The 17495-nt window shown below is 44.3% G+C and overlaps 1 protein-coding gene across 7 annotated transcripts in view; it reads right to left on the bottom strand.

The window, feature by feature from the left end:
• The window catches only part of SIAH1 (siah E3 ubiquitin protein ligase 1), a 78492-nt gene that overhangs the window by 46243 nt on the left and 14754 nt on the right, over positions 1–17495 (bottom strand). For all 7 annotated transcript variants that reach the window (XM_072827141.1, XM_072827140.1, XM_072827144.1 and 4 more), the window contains 2 exons: positions 10246–10386; positions 5448–5566 (listed from right to left, as the gene is read on the bottom strand). The gene's annotated coding sequence lies outside the window, so the exon portion shown is untranslated. The remainder of the gene's footprint in view (positions 1–5447; positions 5567–10245; positions 10387–17495) is intronic.

Below are 17495 nucleotides of genomic sequence, written 5' to 3'. Positions count from 1 at the left end.
GGGTGTACAATCCCCAGTGAATTGTTAAATTTGGGACCCAGGAAAGTGAGGTATTCATTTAGCGAAGAATTGAGCTCTTGCCACTGAACTTGGATACTTGGTTGTGGGGTGGGAAGGGGGGTCGGGGGCAGACAGAAAGAATTATCCGATTACCAAACGTCCCTCACCAGCTTGATAAGTACCCTTTAAAGGCTATGATAGCAGCCAGGGCTGAGACACAAAGCAAAAGGCCAGGGTAGGTAAGTACTTTGCTCAGCAGCTTCCAAATAATTTTGGTGTGTGTGTGTGTGTGTGTGTGTGTGTGTGCGCTTAAGATTTTTTTTTTTTAAAGGTAATCTCTATACTCAATGTGGGACTTGAACCTACAACCCTGAGATCAAGAGTCAAACGCTCCACAGACTTAGCCAGCCAGGTGCCCCAATTTTTTGTGATTTATTTTTTTAAAACGATGTTAACTCAGTGGGATTTTTTTTCTTGGAAAAAGTATAAGATCTGAGTGATCACATTTATTTTCCCCCTGGGCATTAAGGAACAAGGCAGGACATTATGCATCTGGCACTCTTCAGGACCTCGTTGTTACAGCAACAGGGATGGGCAAGCATAGAGTTCCCGACACGGAGGGCCTCAAAGTCAATATGAGGATGAGCATCTGTGAAGCCCAGGTAGTGAAAGGAAAGAGCAAATAAATACTGTCCCCTCCTGCACCCTGGCCAGGGCTGCACAAAAGAGTCCATTAAACCAATTGACGCAGGCCCTGCTGGAAAGTTGACAGAACTCCCAGCTGGGTTAGGTTTCCCCACCTCATCCCCCAGCTGGGGATCTCAGCCTCCCTTCACTCAGGGAGGCTGGGTCACAGAGGCCCCACAGAGGTGGGGCACAGTAATGGCCGGGAAGCCGGAAAAGAGTCCTCAGCCTGGCCCCCTGGGACTTCAGGTTTCTCCATCTGCAAAATGAAGGTGTTGGTCTAGAAACTCCTGCAGCTCTAATCCTGTGTGTAGAGGCAAATCTCTACAAAACAAACAAACAAAAACACACAAAAAAAAACAAGTCCTCTCAGAAGACTTCGTATTTACTGGATAGCTACCATGTGTCAGCTGCTTCTTATTAACTCACTTAATCCTCACGAGTAGAATTTGTCCATTTTATCCACTGTTTCTCCCATTTTGTAAATGAGGAAATTAGGTTTGGGAAATGTAACTTGTCCACCTGGGGTCATGAGAGTTAGGCAGGCCTATACCAGCCTTTACCCTGAGGTCTGTCTGGGTCCAGAGTCCATTTCTTTGCACCACTCTGCTCCCTATCACCTTTTATTTCTTTACCACTTTCTATTACCAGCCGCCAGCCCTGGCAAATCTGCTAGAAATCACAGGTGAAGCCATTCTGTCCTCCCGGGAGGCCTTCAGAATCTGGGCTTTGTGTTTACATTTCATAGACTTCGTTCTACAACAAACTTGATCTGAGTCACTGCATCTTTTGACCTGACTGCAAATCTGGGTTGAACCCTACATTGGGTCAGGCAGTGTGCTGAGCTGTTCACCTGGTGCCATGACCCGCGTGAGAACCCTATGATATAGGTGTCGTGGTTATCCCCACCTTGCAGAGGACAGAACAGACTCAGAGAGGTTAAGTAACTGGTCAGGGGCTGCATAGCTAGGTTGAGATAGGAACCTGAAGGTCTCATCTATTATTACTCTGCAGAGCTGCCTTTTGATGAAACAAAGGGGTCATTCCCCTAGGGCTGTGCGTGTTCTATGACCTAGACAAGATCAATTATTAGAAAGCCCATGGTCTGGGATTTGAGAATTTGATATCAGTTCCACTTCTTCCATTCCAGTTATTTTCTGAATGCCCATTCTGCAAGTGCAGGGGACACCATTTGCTCTTAGGCAGAGGCCACAGCTTTCTGCCTCTCTGCGAACACTCACAGGAAACTAGGTTTTTTGTTTCTTGTATAAGTGGGCTCCGCACCAACTCACCACCCTATGATGTAGGCCTGAGCTGAAATCAAGAGCCTAGGTTTTTTTTTTTAAAGGTTTTTTTAAAAATTTATTCATGAGACAGAGAGAGAGAGAGAGAGAGAGAGAGAGAGAGACTGAGAGGCAGAGACACAGGCAGAAGGAGAAGCAGGCTCCATGCAGGGAGCCCGATGTGGGACTCGATCCTGGGATTCCATGATCATGCCCTGGGCCAAAGGTAGTCGCTAAACCGCTGAGCCACCCAGGGATCCCCTGAGCTAAGTTTTTAACTGACTTTGGCTGAAAGTTCCCATTACTCACATGGGTGACCCAGAGCCTTGGACCCTAGGATGAGGAGATGGCCCTTTGAACAGCCATATTTTCAAGTGGCTGCTCATCACACTAGAATACAATCTGAACTCCTGCCCTACATGATCTCACCCTTGCTTACGTTACCTCTCTTTCCCTTGGTCTTCACATGACTGAATAAATCTGACTTCAGCTTTTGTCACTTCTTCAAAGAGCCCTTTTAATTTGCTTGTTAATTTATTTTATGACCACCCTAGACTCCCCTACTGAGGAGCACACAGTAAATTTTTTTAAGGATTTTTATTTATTTATTTGAGAGAGAGAAAGAGAGAGAGAGAGAGAGAACCAGCAGTGGGAGCAGCAGGCAGAGGGAGAGGGAGAAGCAGACTCCCCGCTGAGTAGGGAGCCTGACATGGGGCTCGATCCCAGGACGCTGGGATCATGACCTGAATGGAAGGCAGATGCTTAACCGACTGAGCCACCCAGGCACCCCAATTTTGATTTATTTGAATTTGCTGCCATTTATTGGTTCTGATTCTTGTTGATTGACCCAAAGCATCAGCAGTAGAACCCAACTTTTCAGAGACAATTTTCCATAAGTCTCTTAACTAGAACAGAGGCACACTTGTCTTTGTTCTAGATTGTTTTCAAGGATGTTGGTGTAGTGAACAGCCTTTGAAGATAGAGACAGTACCTCTCTCCAGAGCAAAGAGTGGGTTTGGTGGCAGCCTTGGAAGATAGAGATAATGGCTCGCTCTAGACATAGAGGTGATAGGCTTGTTGCGCATTATAAAAGATGTGGGTTCCCAAATACATGTAGCAGTGCAATCTGCCGTGAGTGCAGGCACCACCTAGTGCTCACCACATCACTCCCTGGAAACCAGGCTCAGGGAACGGATACAAACACTGCTGATACAGTAGCTACTGCTATTGCTGTGAGTAATAAAGTCCTTTGTTTCTGACCCAGGAGTCTCACGTCTGCTGCCAACATTAATGAAACTGTGGCAGGCTAACTAGATGACTTGCAAGTAAGGTAAAGTCCCAAATCCTTCCCAGTTCATGACACCCATAACCAAGTTGGCTTCAGATGACACAGTTTTGCTTCACTTGTGCTCCAGCAGCCAGTAGCAGCACAAAATTACAGCAACCCTGAAGTCTATGCTCTTTCTGGGGTATAAAATTGCCAGGGAGTTTATTTAGAAACTGTTTATTTAGAAGCTTATTTCTAACCCTATAAGAGAACCTCATGAGTATTGTGATGTTTATAAGTTTTGCAGTACCAAGAAATTGCCACTTTTGCATCATCATCAGAACGAAAGAGGAAAAAGCACAAAGCTTATTGTGCACCCTGATCGATCTTTCTGTGACTTTGTGTTGGCCGACATCACGACTCTCCATTCATGGCACTGGATGGCACCATGGGGCTTCCCTTTCGTGATCCTGAGTAACCTGAGGTTGGGGTTGGGGGCGGCTTCTGTTCCCACATTGCATTCTTATACATTGTTATACTTTTTTTTACAATTAGCTCTATGACTATACAGTTTAAAAGATTTTATATATTAAAAGTAAAATATAATTCTTTATAATGGTAAAGTTCCAATATCAAATAAAAAGAAAGAAAATTTCAGAGCCTGTTAAACATTTTGGATATTAGTTCTCTTTCCTCCCCTATTTTATTTTATTTTTAAAAAATTTATCTGTTTGAAAGAGAGCAAGAGAGAGAGGGCAGGAGCACAGCAGAAGGGACAGAAGGAGAAGGAGACAATCTCAAGCAGACTCTGCTCTGAGCATACAGCCCAACACAGGGTTGATACCATGACCCTGAGATCACAGCCCTGAGATCACAGCTGGAGCCAAAATCAAGAGTCCGATGCCTAACCAACTGCACCACCCAGGTGCCCCCTCCCCTATTCTATAAAGAGATAAGTTTCTTCATTTTGTGTAGGGGAGACATGGGAGAGAACAATAACTGGACTGAAACAGAGCAAAGAGAAGTTGTTAAAAACTTGATTTACTCATTAAAAAATCTATGTATTGTTTTCCTACCTGAACTAAGCTCAGTGGGGAGTAGAAAAACATATCCTCACCCTAAAGGAATTTACCACGTTATGAGGGTGCTACATTGCACACAAATAATATAAATAAAAGCAAAGGTGAGAGGGACGCCTGGATGGCTCAATGGTTGTGCATCTACCTTTGGGTCAGGGTGTGATCCCAGGGTCCTGGGGTTGAGTTCTGCATGGGCTCCCTGCAGGGAGCCTGCTTCTCCCTCTGCCTGTGTCTCTGCCTCCCTCTGTTTCTCATGAATAAATAAATTAAATCTTTTTTTAAAAAATTAGCAAAGGTGAGGCAGACCTAGAATAGGCAGGAATGCAGGGTAGGGGGTCACATCTTGACGGAAACAGCAGCATTTAACCTGGACCAAGTATCCGAGAGAGCAGCTGGCAGTGGAGACACGCGTGCTGGAGGGGCATGGGTGCTGGGCAACGAGTCCGTGCTTGAGGAGGGGGCTGCCTCTGGGCACATACATTGGAGTCAGATAGAATGTGAAAACCCAAGAAATGTGGACTGTATTAATTAGTTTTGATTAGTGTTTGTGAGTGTGTGGAATCAAGATGCCAAATAGAGAAGGCCATCCAAGGGTGACAAGTGGAAGAATGGGGACATGTTGGAGGGTTGAAAGTCATGAAGAAGGAAAAGGCAAATACAAAAGAAAGGGGTCCAGGCAGGCTAGAGGCCATGGCATCTATGAAATGACTCTGAGTCAGAAACCTGCTCTTCTGTCTCTAATCGCAGAGAGCCCATTGTGAGATGGACATGCTCACGGAAGGCAGGGTTCACAGAAGTCCTTCACCTATATTCTTATTCCAGAGCATCAATTCAATGAAGTTACTGATTCAATCTTTTAATTTGAGTGAAGTCTTAGGTCATACTTTTAGTGTGTCAGCTTCATTCAACTCTGCTGACCATATCTGAGTGACACAAATCTCTGGGATTCATGGAATTTTAAAATGTTAGAGCTGGAGAAACTTCTACAGTCATCGGATCTCATTTCCACCAACGCTTATTTACTCTATAATTTTTAAAAAACAGAATTTGAGGTCTTTTAAGATTGAGCCACAATTCTTACAATCCCAGAAGGTAAAAATAAGACTCCCCCCACCCAAAACCAAACTGACAAACCTGTTTATTTGGCGGAATTTATGAGGACCTTCTCAGAAGAGGCAGTCCAGATGGCCTGAAATACTCTAAATTGACTTCACATACCATTCTTCCCGAAGTAGATTCAAATCTGCACCTTACTGCAAAGAGAGAGGGTTTATCATGACTTTGGTGAGTCAGCTGGGCTGCTCCATGTACTAATTACCTAACGTGTAACAACACATTAGAAATAGGCCAGGGGTCATGGTGCAAACACTTGAGTAATGCTGGAAAGAAGCCTGCAAAGTAGCTGAGTGCATTCTCTTCCCCAGAGCCCCCTCCCATCTCAGCGCTCCTGTGTCATGGAGGCTGAAGAGCCAGTGAGGTGGTTTCCTAGGGGTCCTTCAGAGCTCAAGGTGGGCATCATCCAGGATATATGTCTGCCCTTGGAGCTTCAGGTGGGGCCAGAAGTCTCCTCTATCTGACCTGCCCCTTCCTGATACTCACACTAGAAGCTTGTGACATCCTGCTGTACCTCTGAAATGCCCATCATGGATATGTGTCTACACACAACTGCTCAGTGAGGAGCATGGCAGCCTCTGCCAATGGAAATGCCTTTGCTACAAACATAGGCAGTCAGGGCAAGGGCACAATTGCACAACCTTCACCTCACCCACTTTTTCCACTAGAAAGAAATTGTTGCTTAGTGATCAAAGCAATTTGGCCTGGTTCTGAAAATTACCAATCCCAAGCAGTACACCAAAACAATCTGCCACCCCAGTCTTGTCCAGCAGTCTTCACGTGTGGGTCCATCAGAATTCAACAATGCATGTATTTGTTGAAAACAACTATGCAAGCTTTGGGGTAGAGAATAAACAGCTGAAAAAGACATTTGTGGTTAAAGAAGTTAGCTGCTCAGAGAAGGTGGATCATAGATGGGATTCTCTGAGGGTTAGTTAACTAGCATTACTATTTTCTTGGTCCTCCATGCTTCTAATTGTGAGGGCTGTAGCCCAGATGAGTAGATGAGTCAGGGAAAAACCTCCCACACTGCTCAGTATGAGCTCTCACAGCAGTGGTTGCATGGCCGTGACGTCAGAGAGTGCAGGTCAGGCTGGTACTGCCCTCCTGAGTTGTGCATCAGCATTCACCAAGGCACCAGACTCCACATGGCACTGTTTCCTACACCCCTTCTAAGAGCTGTCAAATGATATCTACCAATTTGGTTGAGTTCTGAACTTAATTTTTAAAAAAAAGTCAGCCGGGTGACTCATCAAGTGTAAGTGAACCTGATCAACTGGTCAATGAGAAGGGGGAGGGTTTGGTGAAGAACTTAAGTGTTGATTTTTCTGCTAGTAAGTATAGATAGGGCCAAGCAGATATAATTTAGGGAGAAGGTTGGGAAGAGCAAAGATGCGGAGTTCTGTGAAGAAATCCAGATCCCAGGAGAACAAGCACGTGCAAAGACATGAAATTGCATGAAGAATCATGAAATTGCCAATAAAAGTCAATGTGGAGAGTGGAATGCATGTGGGGAAATAGTAGGAGGTGAGTTTGAGAACGATGCTGGCAACAGTCCGCCAGGTCATGTCACAGTTTCTATTTTATCTTAGGTGTGTTGGGGAGCCATCAGAGAGTTTTTAGGCAAGTGAGTAACTGGATCTGATTTGTGTCTGAGGCAGGACACTCTGGCAGCTAAGTCTGAGAAAGATGGAGAAGGGCAAGAGTGGAGTTAGGTGACCAGTGGGAGGCTATAGCAGTGACCCAGGGGAAGTGTGGTCTGGGCTTGAATGTAGAGAGAAGAGGCTGAATTGGAAATACTTTCTGGAGAGGGAGTCCAAAGAACTGGCCACTGGGAGAGGAGAGAAAAGAATAAATATACCCAAGTGTCCTGCTTGAGCATCAAGTGAATTAATTAATTAATTAATTAATTGGGATGGTAAAGACTCAGAGGGTAGGAGGTGGCACCCAGCATGGAATGGGAAAAATCAAAGTTTGCAATGCTTGTAAGAAATTTATAAGAGGTTTCCAATATGCCTTGCACAAGCTTCAGAGAACAATTCAAGAACATGTTGACCAGGCACAGTACTCTCCCGTCTAAAACCCTCTGTCGCCCCTCTTGCTTAAAGCACTAGTTTTAACCTGGCTATGCTTTCGAATCACAGGTGACCTCTCCAGATGCAGGTGGCTTCCTATTCATCTTTAGGGCTGGGGCCTCTCCCCCAGGACATAGAAATGGCCCTCAGGGGACTGGTTGCACCCACGAGCTTATCAGGCACTGTTGGGACCTTCAAATTTTTCTCTTTGCAAAAGTAACACACACACACACATTGTACAAATTCAGATAATACAGAAAGTTTTAAAAATAATAAAAAAGAGATGGGAAAAAAACCCTAGAACGTGAGAGTTCCCTCTAATTTCCGCATTTCCATTTGGGCTCTTGCCATGGTGGTCTAACGGGCCAGATCTGGGATCTGAAAGTGGTACATCCTTCCCTAAAGTGCCCGGGGTTGCCGGCAAACAGCCAGGTCCTGGGAAACACCCTCTGTGAGTCACTGGCAAGAAAGCTGAGAAGGTGTAGGAACTGCAGTGTCAGGAGAGGGGAAGGCTATAAGGCTGTGCTGTCCAGTTAGCCAACCCGCTGAATGTGCTCAGGGCCGGCAGCCAGGGCCACCTCCTCACAGGCTCTGCGGGTAGAAGCTCTGAGTTAGGGAGTTCACAAGCATTAGGACTGCATACTTTTATTTTAAAAATCAATATCTCAAAAAATAAATAAATAAAAATCAATATCTCAGTTATTTTTTGATAGACAATACATGTCCATAGTAAAAACAAATAAATAAATTCCAACATTACAAAGGGTCCCCCCCCCCTCATGTCAAAGGAAAAAGGAATACTTTCATCCCTGTCCTACAGTCTCTGAGGGCAGAGGCTCTCCTATTTGCTGCTGGGAACCAAGGCACATGGCCCCACTGTCCTTACCTCCTCACCTACCGTTGAGTCAAAAGCTCTTGCCTCGCCTCTTGCAAGGTGGCATGATCACAGGCTGCTTATCAGCTCTGGCCACAGCGGTGTTGATTAAGAACCTGTGTGCAATGGCTCTGGGAAGGGTTGTGTTGTTGAAGGTGAGGGCCAGTGGTTTCGATCAGTGCTACAAACGTACACATTTAATACAACTAATTCTTGGTGACTTATGGAGCAGAGGAAAGCAGGTATGTGGGTACCACCAATTTTCTGACTCCTGCTTGCTCTCTTTCTTCCCCTCCTGCCCCATTCCCAGCACATAGATCTTAAAAGTAGCCTGAAATGTGATTTGAATTTTACCTTCAGGCTGATCCATAGTAAAGGTTTTGCTGAGAAGTTCACTGCCAAATCTGTTCATCCCACAAATACGTCTGAAGTGCCTAGTTTGGGTCAGGCCAAGAACATCATTCACACAACAAGCATGTCCCCTGGCTTTGCAGAGCCTACAGTTGGATGGGGGAGTGAGGCTTGCAAACAGGTCTGTCAGCAAAGGACATGGAGAGGATCAGAAGGTGCTATGGGAGTGACAGCTGAGCAGCAAACAGACTGGGAGATCAGGGAAGGTTTCCCAAAGGAGATGGGATTTTAGCTGAGATCTAAAGAATGAGTAGAGTTAGGCAAGGCGGAGAGCGTATTAGTAAAAGGGAAGTGCAAGTGCAAAGACTGGAAGGAAGATAGAGGATTGGCCCATTGAAAAAAAAATGAAAAGAAATGGTACCTGCAAGAAATGGCAAACGTACCGGTTAAGGGCTTGTGCTCTCTCAAGTTGGACTGCCTGAGTTCAAATTCCAGCCCTACCATTCACAGGCTGTTGCCCCAGGCAAGTTATATAACCTCTCTATGCTCAGTTTCCTCATCTATAAAACAGGACTGATGATTGCACCTCCTCCATGGCATAGAAATGAGACAGTATAGGTGACATTGCTTGGAACAGCACGTGGTGAGCACCGAATAAGTCTTAGCGATTATTTTACAGTTCTGATGGGCAGGGACTTGAGCAGAGATGGAAGGAAGATGTCGATGGGGAGGGGAGACACAGGACAGTTCTTAAAAGGCCTTCTAATTCAGGTTGGGAGGGTAGGACTCCTCAGGTAACCAAAGAGAAACCAAGAGCGACAAAGGCCTGTGTGTGGAAGGCCCTTGCTGAAAGTGGGCCTTGGTGATTTCCCTGAGCCTAAGGCAGACAGAGGGGTCCAGGCAGGGGCCTAGTGAGGTCAGGGCCAGCCGGACACAAATGCACGATGGGCCTGTGGGGACAAGCAGCCTCACCCCTCTGGGTCTGTGCCCTCAGCCAACATCGGTTTCCTTGGGGACTGAATGAGATGAGGGAGGCCAGGGGCCTCCTTTCCATGGTACCCAGGACAAAAGCATGGGCTGGTGCCTTTCCCCTGCATTCCGTGGATAGTTTGCGAATGTAATAGCTTCAAAGTTACATCTGAACTAGCCCAGGCTTCCTCTTCACCAAGATCTCTGTGATTTCGCCAGACAAACCTCTCGAAATTAACCTACCCTAGTTGGAACCATGGTCCAGGGACTTGAGTCTCAACTCTGTGTGGCCTGGGCTATTTCCAGCTGGTTAGGGGTGCTGTAGTCTCTCCGACATCCCACACCAACTACAGTGATTTTAATTGGATTTACTGAAATATATGCCAGGCAGTGCTTCTCTGGGAGGAGAGAGGTTCGAATCACACACATTATGCTGGCATGTGAGTGTTTTTAAAAGTCAGAAACAGCGGATCTAGAATTTTGCCTGCACACTACTCTCATTTTTATGTATTACATGAATTCTGAACTATTCAGTGTTTTATTAGTTCACCTTCAGTGTCCAGGAAAGATTTAATCCAAAGTCGTGGCGTAGACATTTATTGAGGTCCTTCTCTGTGCCAGGACCTAGCTATACTCTGCGGGTACCAAGGTGAATGAAACTCAGAGAGCTGACCTCTCTGGAGCACAGGGCCTGTGGGAGAAGAAAACAAAGTATTACACCACACCATAAATGCTAGAATTGGGGCATAAAGCCAGTTCCAGGGAAAGCTGGGATCAGGGCTGTTGCAGCACATCCACACAGGTTGTACACTGCATAACTCTGAGACACCATTCACATAGACCAGGGTTTGGTAAACGTTTTCTGGAAAGGGCCAGATAGTAAATATTTTATGCTTTGTGGGCCACACAGTCTCTGTTGCAATCATTCAACTCTGCTGTTGTAGCACAAATGCAGCCATCAGCCATAGACAATATGTAAACAAATAAGCGTGGCTGCCTTCCAGTCAAACTTTATTTACGAGCATTGAAATTGAGTCATGAAGTACTCTACTTTTCATTTATTTTCAACCATTCAAAAGCATAAAAATCATTCTTAGTTCATACACTCTACAAAAACAGGGAGTGGATTTGATCCCTGACATAGATTACAATGAGCATGGCCTCTTTTGAGTTGTTCAGTCACCTGAGGGCCCTGTCTGGCTCCCTTCAGAGGATTCTAGTTGACCTAAGTTCTAAAGGATAAGCAAGCACTGACCAGGTGGACTCTTCAGGGAAGGGATGCCAAGCAGAGGGAACAGCATGGGCAAAGGCATAGCAGATCTGCACAGGAGGAAACAGAGAGATATGGGACACAGAAAGTTAGGCAGGAGAAAGATGGTGGAGAGCCTTGCATGCCACAATCAATAGTATGGGCTCTGTTACGTGGGCAACTGGGAGTCATTCATGGTTTTAGGCAGAAAGTGAAAGGGTCTGTGATTGCATTTTAGGGCATGGAGTGCAAGATAGAAAGGCCAGTTAGGAGGCATGCAAACCAGTCAGGGAAGAGATGGCGAGTGCCTAAACAGGCAGGGGGCAGGGGAGTTAGGAGAAAGAATTCAAATGTCTACTCTCGGATACATGGAAAGATGTTCCGCATCATTAGGGAAATGCACATCACAACCACAGTGAGATACCACTTCGCGGTCACTGGATGGCTACCACACAAAAGAGACAGATAGTGAGTGTTGACAGGGGTGCCCGGCTGGCTTAGTCAGTGGAGTGTGTGACTCTTGATCTCGGGGTTGTGAGTTCGAGCCCCACACTCAGTGTAGAGATTACATAAAAATAAAATCTTAAAAAAAAAAAGTCTTGGCCAGTGTGTAGAGAAATCAGAACCCTCCCAAGCTGCTGGTGGGGATGTGAAATGGTGTAGCCACTTTGGAAAACAGTCTGGCAGCACTGCAAAAGCCAGCTACCTGTGACCCAGCAATTCCACTCCTACATATATACCAGAAAAAAAATTAAACCTATGTCCACACAAAAAACTGTACACTAATGTTCACAGCAGCATTATTCATCCTGACCAAAAAGTAGAAACAACCCAGACATCTATCAACTGATAGATGGATAAATAAAATGTGGTATGTCCGTCCAGTGGAGTATTAATCATCCATAAAAAGAAACAAAGGAGTGTGATTAGAGAGGTCTGTAGGAGGCAAATCTGTACAGGCACAAAGATTAGTGGTGGCGTAGGGTTGGGGGATGGGCAGGAGGGCCGAGGCATGATTGCTGAGGGCATAGGGTTTCTTTTGAGGGTGAATAAGATAGTCTAAAATGGATTGTGGTGGTGGTTGTAGGACTGTGAGTATACTGAAAACCACTGAATTGTATGCTTTAAATGGGTGAAATGTATGGCATGTGAATTGTATCTCAATAAAGCTATAAAAATCATTACCTTAATGTAACTCAGAAAGGGTAATTTTCTCTCTGCATCTCTCAAAGTAAATTATCTATCAAAGGCAATTTAAACTCCTTATCATTGGCTTTAAAGTGCACACAGGTTTATTTTTTGTAATTTAGGTTTTTGGTTCTGTTTAATTCAATGCCTATGTTTTCATCCTAGGAATGATACGTTAATAAGCACTTTTTAAAAAGGAGAACACTCTAACCCATAGGGAGTTATATGTGAAACTGAGCAGACTCAGAAATACCCTTGGATGCCTTCCTTTCCCTTAGTCCTCGCAGCCAGTCATCCGAAATCTCGTCTGTTCATTTATTTATGTAACAGTCCTGTTGAGATATGATTCACATGCCGTATAATTCACCTATTTCAAGTGTACAGTCCAATGGTTTTCAGGATATTCACAGAATTGTGCAATGATCATCAATCTATTTTTTAATTTATTTTTTGTTTTTCATGTAGCATGAGTCAGAATTTTTTTTAAAAAGACTTTATTTATTTATTCATGAGAGACAGGCAGAAACAGGCAGAGGGAGAAGCAGGCTCCATTCAGGGAGCTGGACATGGGACTCGATCCCGGGTCTCCAGGATCACACCCTGGGCTGAGGCGGCGCTAAACTGCTGAGCCACCCGGGCTGTCCGTGAGTCAGAATTTTAGACACATTCCTCTCTGTGGCTAAATCATATCCCACTGTATGGAAGTGCCACTTTCATGTATCCATCTATTTGTTGATAGAACACTTAGGTCGTTTCCATCTTTTGACTACTGTAAATTAAGCTGTGATGAGCAATGGTGTACAACATATTTATATGAAGAAAATATTTGGAAAGCACATAGTTATGCTGAATATTGGTTAAAAACACAACATTAATCTTAGACAGTGATGTTCTGTAATGAGGTATGTTTATATTGTTCTGAGAACCTAAGTTCATTTTCTTCAGTTTTCTGAGCCTCCATCAGGGTAGACAATTTGGAAGGTATCTGCCACACCCATAAACAATTTCTCCTTCTTGAAAAACTACCCCCCTGTCGTGTCCTCTCTCACATCAGTAGAAGCCATGTTTGTACCTGGTCAGGACTCAAGCTGGGCAATCAGTTTCTCCCTCGAGAATCTGTATTTGATGCTAAGAAATGTCTTAGTTATTGTAAGGGATTGTGAGACAGCCATATCCTGCCATTTCTTCCTCATTTCTTGCTTTGGGTGGGGTGGGGGTAAGGGTCCATGGCGATCCCAGTATATTTATAATAAATATTTCTTCTCTGAAAATTTACATGGATCAGTTTTGTACTAGTATGATATTTTGAAACAATATTTACTTCCCATATTGGTGGGTACCATGGTTTTTCTCCCCACAGAAACCATCTCTGCAGTTGGAGTTAAGCTGTTAAGTCCCTTAAGTGAGGAAGTAGAGGTTTTAGGCTCATCCCGTTGGGGACAGCAGGTCTTTAGCACAGGCTCATGATCCACTTCCCTGAACACAGTTTAGGGATGACTGGCAGTCCTGAGGAGAACCTTATCCTCTAGTGCCATTTTCAACATGACATAGGAGAGCGTCCTAGGTGACTTAGTCGGTCAAGCATCTGCCTTTGGCTCAGGTCATGATTCCAGGGTCCTGCGATCCAGCCCTGCATCAGACTCCCTGCTGAGCAGGAAACCTCCCCCCCTCTGCCTACTGCTCCTCCTCCCTCTGTGCACACTCTCTCTGTCAAATAAGTAAATAAAATCTTTTTTAAAACCCCACAACATGACATAGGAGAGATGTGAGAGTGTGGTGCCAAAGGCAACTGCAACAACTAGTCTATAGCAGAATATTTTGGCTCTCCAAGATGTGGCATTCAGGAACCCATGGCCCACTGAGGGATGAAAAGAGCCTAAGAGGACTTCTAGACCACCAGAGACCCACGTCTGGTGAAGAGGCTGTCATGGCCAAAGCCTTGGACATTAGTAGTAGAGGGCCAGGTGGATGTCATACTTCAAGGGTTACCAGTCCCGGACAACACCAGTGAGCACCCAGAAGGCACTTCCTTCTGCCAAACCCAGGACTCAGTGATCTCCACACCAAGGCATATCTAGAGGAGAAGGGAGACGTGCCTCAAAGGAGCTGTGGAATTACTGTTCTCAACTCCTGTTTGTTTTCTGGCCTCAACACAGCTCTTCTCCCTTGCTCTCACTTCTCTGCAGGATGTAGGCTCATCAGACACTGAAGAAGTCATGTTTTCTTTGCTTGGGAAGGTGTTGAAGGGGAGGCCTACAAGTCTCAGAGAAGTGTGTGCACCTCTGGTATGGGTGTTGGTGTCTGTGATAGACACAGTTATCTCCCAAAAACTATTCTCTCCCTTCTTTTTCCTCATCGAACCCTGATTCTACTTGAGGCTGCCTGTGTGCCCATTCTCAGCACTGAGACATGATTGCTTCTGTTTCCATTGTCAGACACTCTATTTCCAGGGATCTCCCTCCCTTGTAGCTGTGGCTTGTGGCCCAGTTCTGGGCGATGAGAAACACTGCAAGAGAGCTTCTGCCATAGTCTGCTCCCCTAATAAATTGGACAGCTCTGGTTCATGCCAGCCCTCCCCACTCTTCCTGTCCTGGGTGTGTATGGGATGGGTGGAGCTGTGGACCATCTTGCAATCATGATGATGAAAAGCTAAAATGCTAAGATAGCAGAGAACAAAGATGAAAGAGTCTGGCTTCCCAAAGACCTTGCTCAGCGGTTGCACCAGTACTTGACTCTCCAGATTTCTTCCGTAGAAAAATAAAAGCTCTGCTAATTGAGTGTTTTTAAAAGCATTATTGAAAACATTCCTAACTGACAGTGTCTCAGAAGAAAAACCTGCTCATTCAACATTTGGGGCCCACCTGCCTTAAAGCTGGTTTTCTTCTTGTTCACCCTGAGGCAAAATCTGACAGTCTGCAGCAGCACGTATGCCCAACTTTTATGGACTGACCTGTGCCTCCCTTCCTCAACTCATATGTCGAAGCCCTAACCTCTAATGTGACTATATCTGGAGATATGGTCTTTAAGGAGGTAATTAAGATTAATTAAAATTAAATGAGTTCATAGGAGTGGGGCCCTAACTCAATAGGATTGGTATCCTTATAAGAGGAAGAAGAGTCACCAGGAGTTCAGGGGCACCTAGATAGCTCAGTGGTTGAGTGTCTGCCTTCAGCTCAGGGCATGATCCCGGGGTTCTGGGATCAAGTCCCACATCAGGCTCCCCACAGAGAGCCTGCTTCTCCCTCAATTTATGTCTCTGCCTCTCTCTTGTGTCTCTCATGAGTAAATAAATAAAATCTTAAAAATAAAAAAGACACCAAGAGTTCATGTACATGGAGAAAAGCCCATGTGAAGAAGCAGGGAGAAGGTGGTCATCTGCAAGATAGGGAGAGAGGACTCTGGAGAAACCAATCCTGCTGACAACTTGATCTCACACTTCCAGCCTCCAGAACTGTGAGGAAAAAACATTCATTGTTTAAGTCACCCAGTCTGTGGCGTTTTGCTATGGCAGCCCTAAGAAACTAAAACACTCAACCATTTCCTAAACAGGTCCTCTCTGGAGAGGCTATAGTGAACTAGTCCATCACTCCCAGCAAAAGTGGAACCCACTGTTGCTGTCCTTTCTTTCCTAAATATAAGGGAAAACCTTGGGTGACTCAGCTTCTGAGGCAAGGAGCACATGAGAGGAAAGAGTCAAAAATTAAAAACTCAAATCCACAAAGAAGACAGCTCAAAAACTAGAAAGAAATCTTATTTTTAAAACCATCTAATGAAAACATTTAGAGAGATTCAAAACAATATCACATCAAGAAAACAAGAAGAGGAGATTATGAAGAAAGAGCAACTGGAGAATAAAGATGCTTTTAAGGATTGAAAAATTACTGACAAAATGAAATAAATTATTAAGGATGGAAAATAAACTTTGATAAAGAGGCAAACTATGAGGGCAAAAAAAGAGAATTAAGGAGAAAGAAGAAAGCAAGAAAACAAAAAAAAATGGAGAGAAAGAAATAATAAAGGAAGAGCATTTCCAAGAGTTGAATAAGGACCCACATTTTGATCGAAAGAACCCATAGTGAATGAAAAAGATATTCCAGTGAAATGTCAACATGTCAAGAGAATAGAAAGCCCCAAAAGTTTCCAAAGAGACAAAACTAGTCAGCTAGTTTTGGGAATAGGGATTGGTCAGGTTTCAGACTGCTGTTTAGCAGCAACTCTGGACATAATACTTTCTCAGTTATGAGAAAAAAATAATTTTGAACATGGAGTTCTTTTTCTTTTTAAGATTTTATTTATTCACTCATGAGAGACACACAGAGAGAGGCAGAGACATAGGCAAAGGGAGAAGCAGGCTCCCCAAGGGAGCCTGATGTGGAATTCAATCCCAGGACCCCAGGATCACGACCTGAGCCAAAGCAGACGTTCAACCACTGAGCCACCCAGGCATCCCTGGAATTTTTTTTTAAGTTTTATTTATTTAAGTAATCTTTATACCCAACATGGGGCTTGAACTCACAACCCTAAGAGTTGCATGCTCTTCCAACAGAGTCAACCAGCTGGCCCTTGAACCTAGAATTCTATACCCAAACATCTATCCAGTAAGAGAGCAAAGCAAAAAACTTTCTCCAAACAGGCAAGTTCTCAGAAAATTTAACTGCTATGTGCTCCCTCTCATAGGAAGCTATCTGAAGATGCATAAATAAATAAATAGGGGGAAATGGGATCCCAGAGAATGGTGGATTTTAACTCAGGAGAGCAGTGAATGCAAGACATGGCAATGCCAAAAAGGAAACTAGTTGAGCTCAGAGCAGAAAGATGGAAGAGTTTACAACAGAAGCATCTGGGAAAATGGAAGACTTTAGTTAAGATTTTTTTTTTTAAATAAGAATATGATAAAGACATATCATGCAAGGGATACTAAAAAGAAAACCACACACACAGAAAACACAATAACAACCCACAAACAAAAGCAAATAAAAAACCTAAGTCAGAAATTCTAAGAGGGGAAGGAAAGAAATGGTTGTACAGGAAAATTATGGCCCAAAATGGAAGGAAACCAAAATTCCAAAATTTAAGATAGCTGTGTTTCAATCCATGGCAAATCCCAATGATTTTTAAAATTACAGAACACTTCTGTTTATCTAGTTTTATACTAGTTCTCATAATTCCTCCACATTCCCCATACCTTGTAGTTACTACATATGCTGATGGATAGAAACTGGTTTTAAAAACACATATGGGGGCACTTGGTAGCTCAGTCAGTTGAGTGAGCAACTCTTGATTTCGGCTCAGGTTATGATCTTGAGGTCCTGGAATCGAGCACCTCATCTGGCTCTGTACTCAGAGGGGAACCTGCTTCAGGA

Source organism: Canis lupus, chromosome 5, assembly GCF_048164855.1.
Source record: "Canis lupus baileyi chromosome 5, mCanLup2.hap1, whole genome shotgun sequence".
NCBI classification, from domain to species: Eukaryota; Metazoa; Chordata; class Mammalia; order Carnivora; family Canidae; genus Canis; species Canis lupus.
Note: the sequence above shows the minus strand (reverse complement) of the source record. Positions and strands in the feature narration are given on the sequence as shown.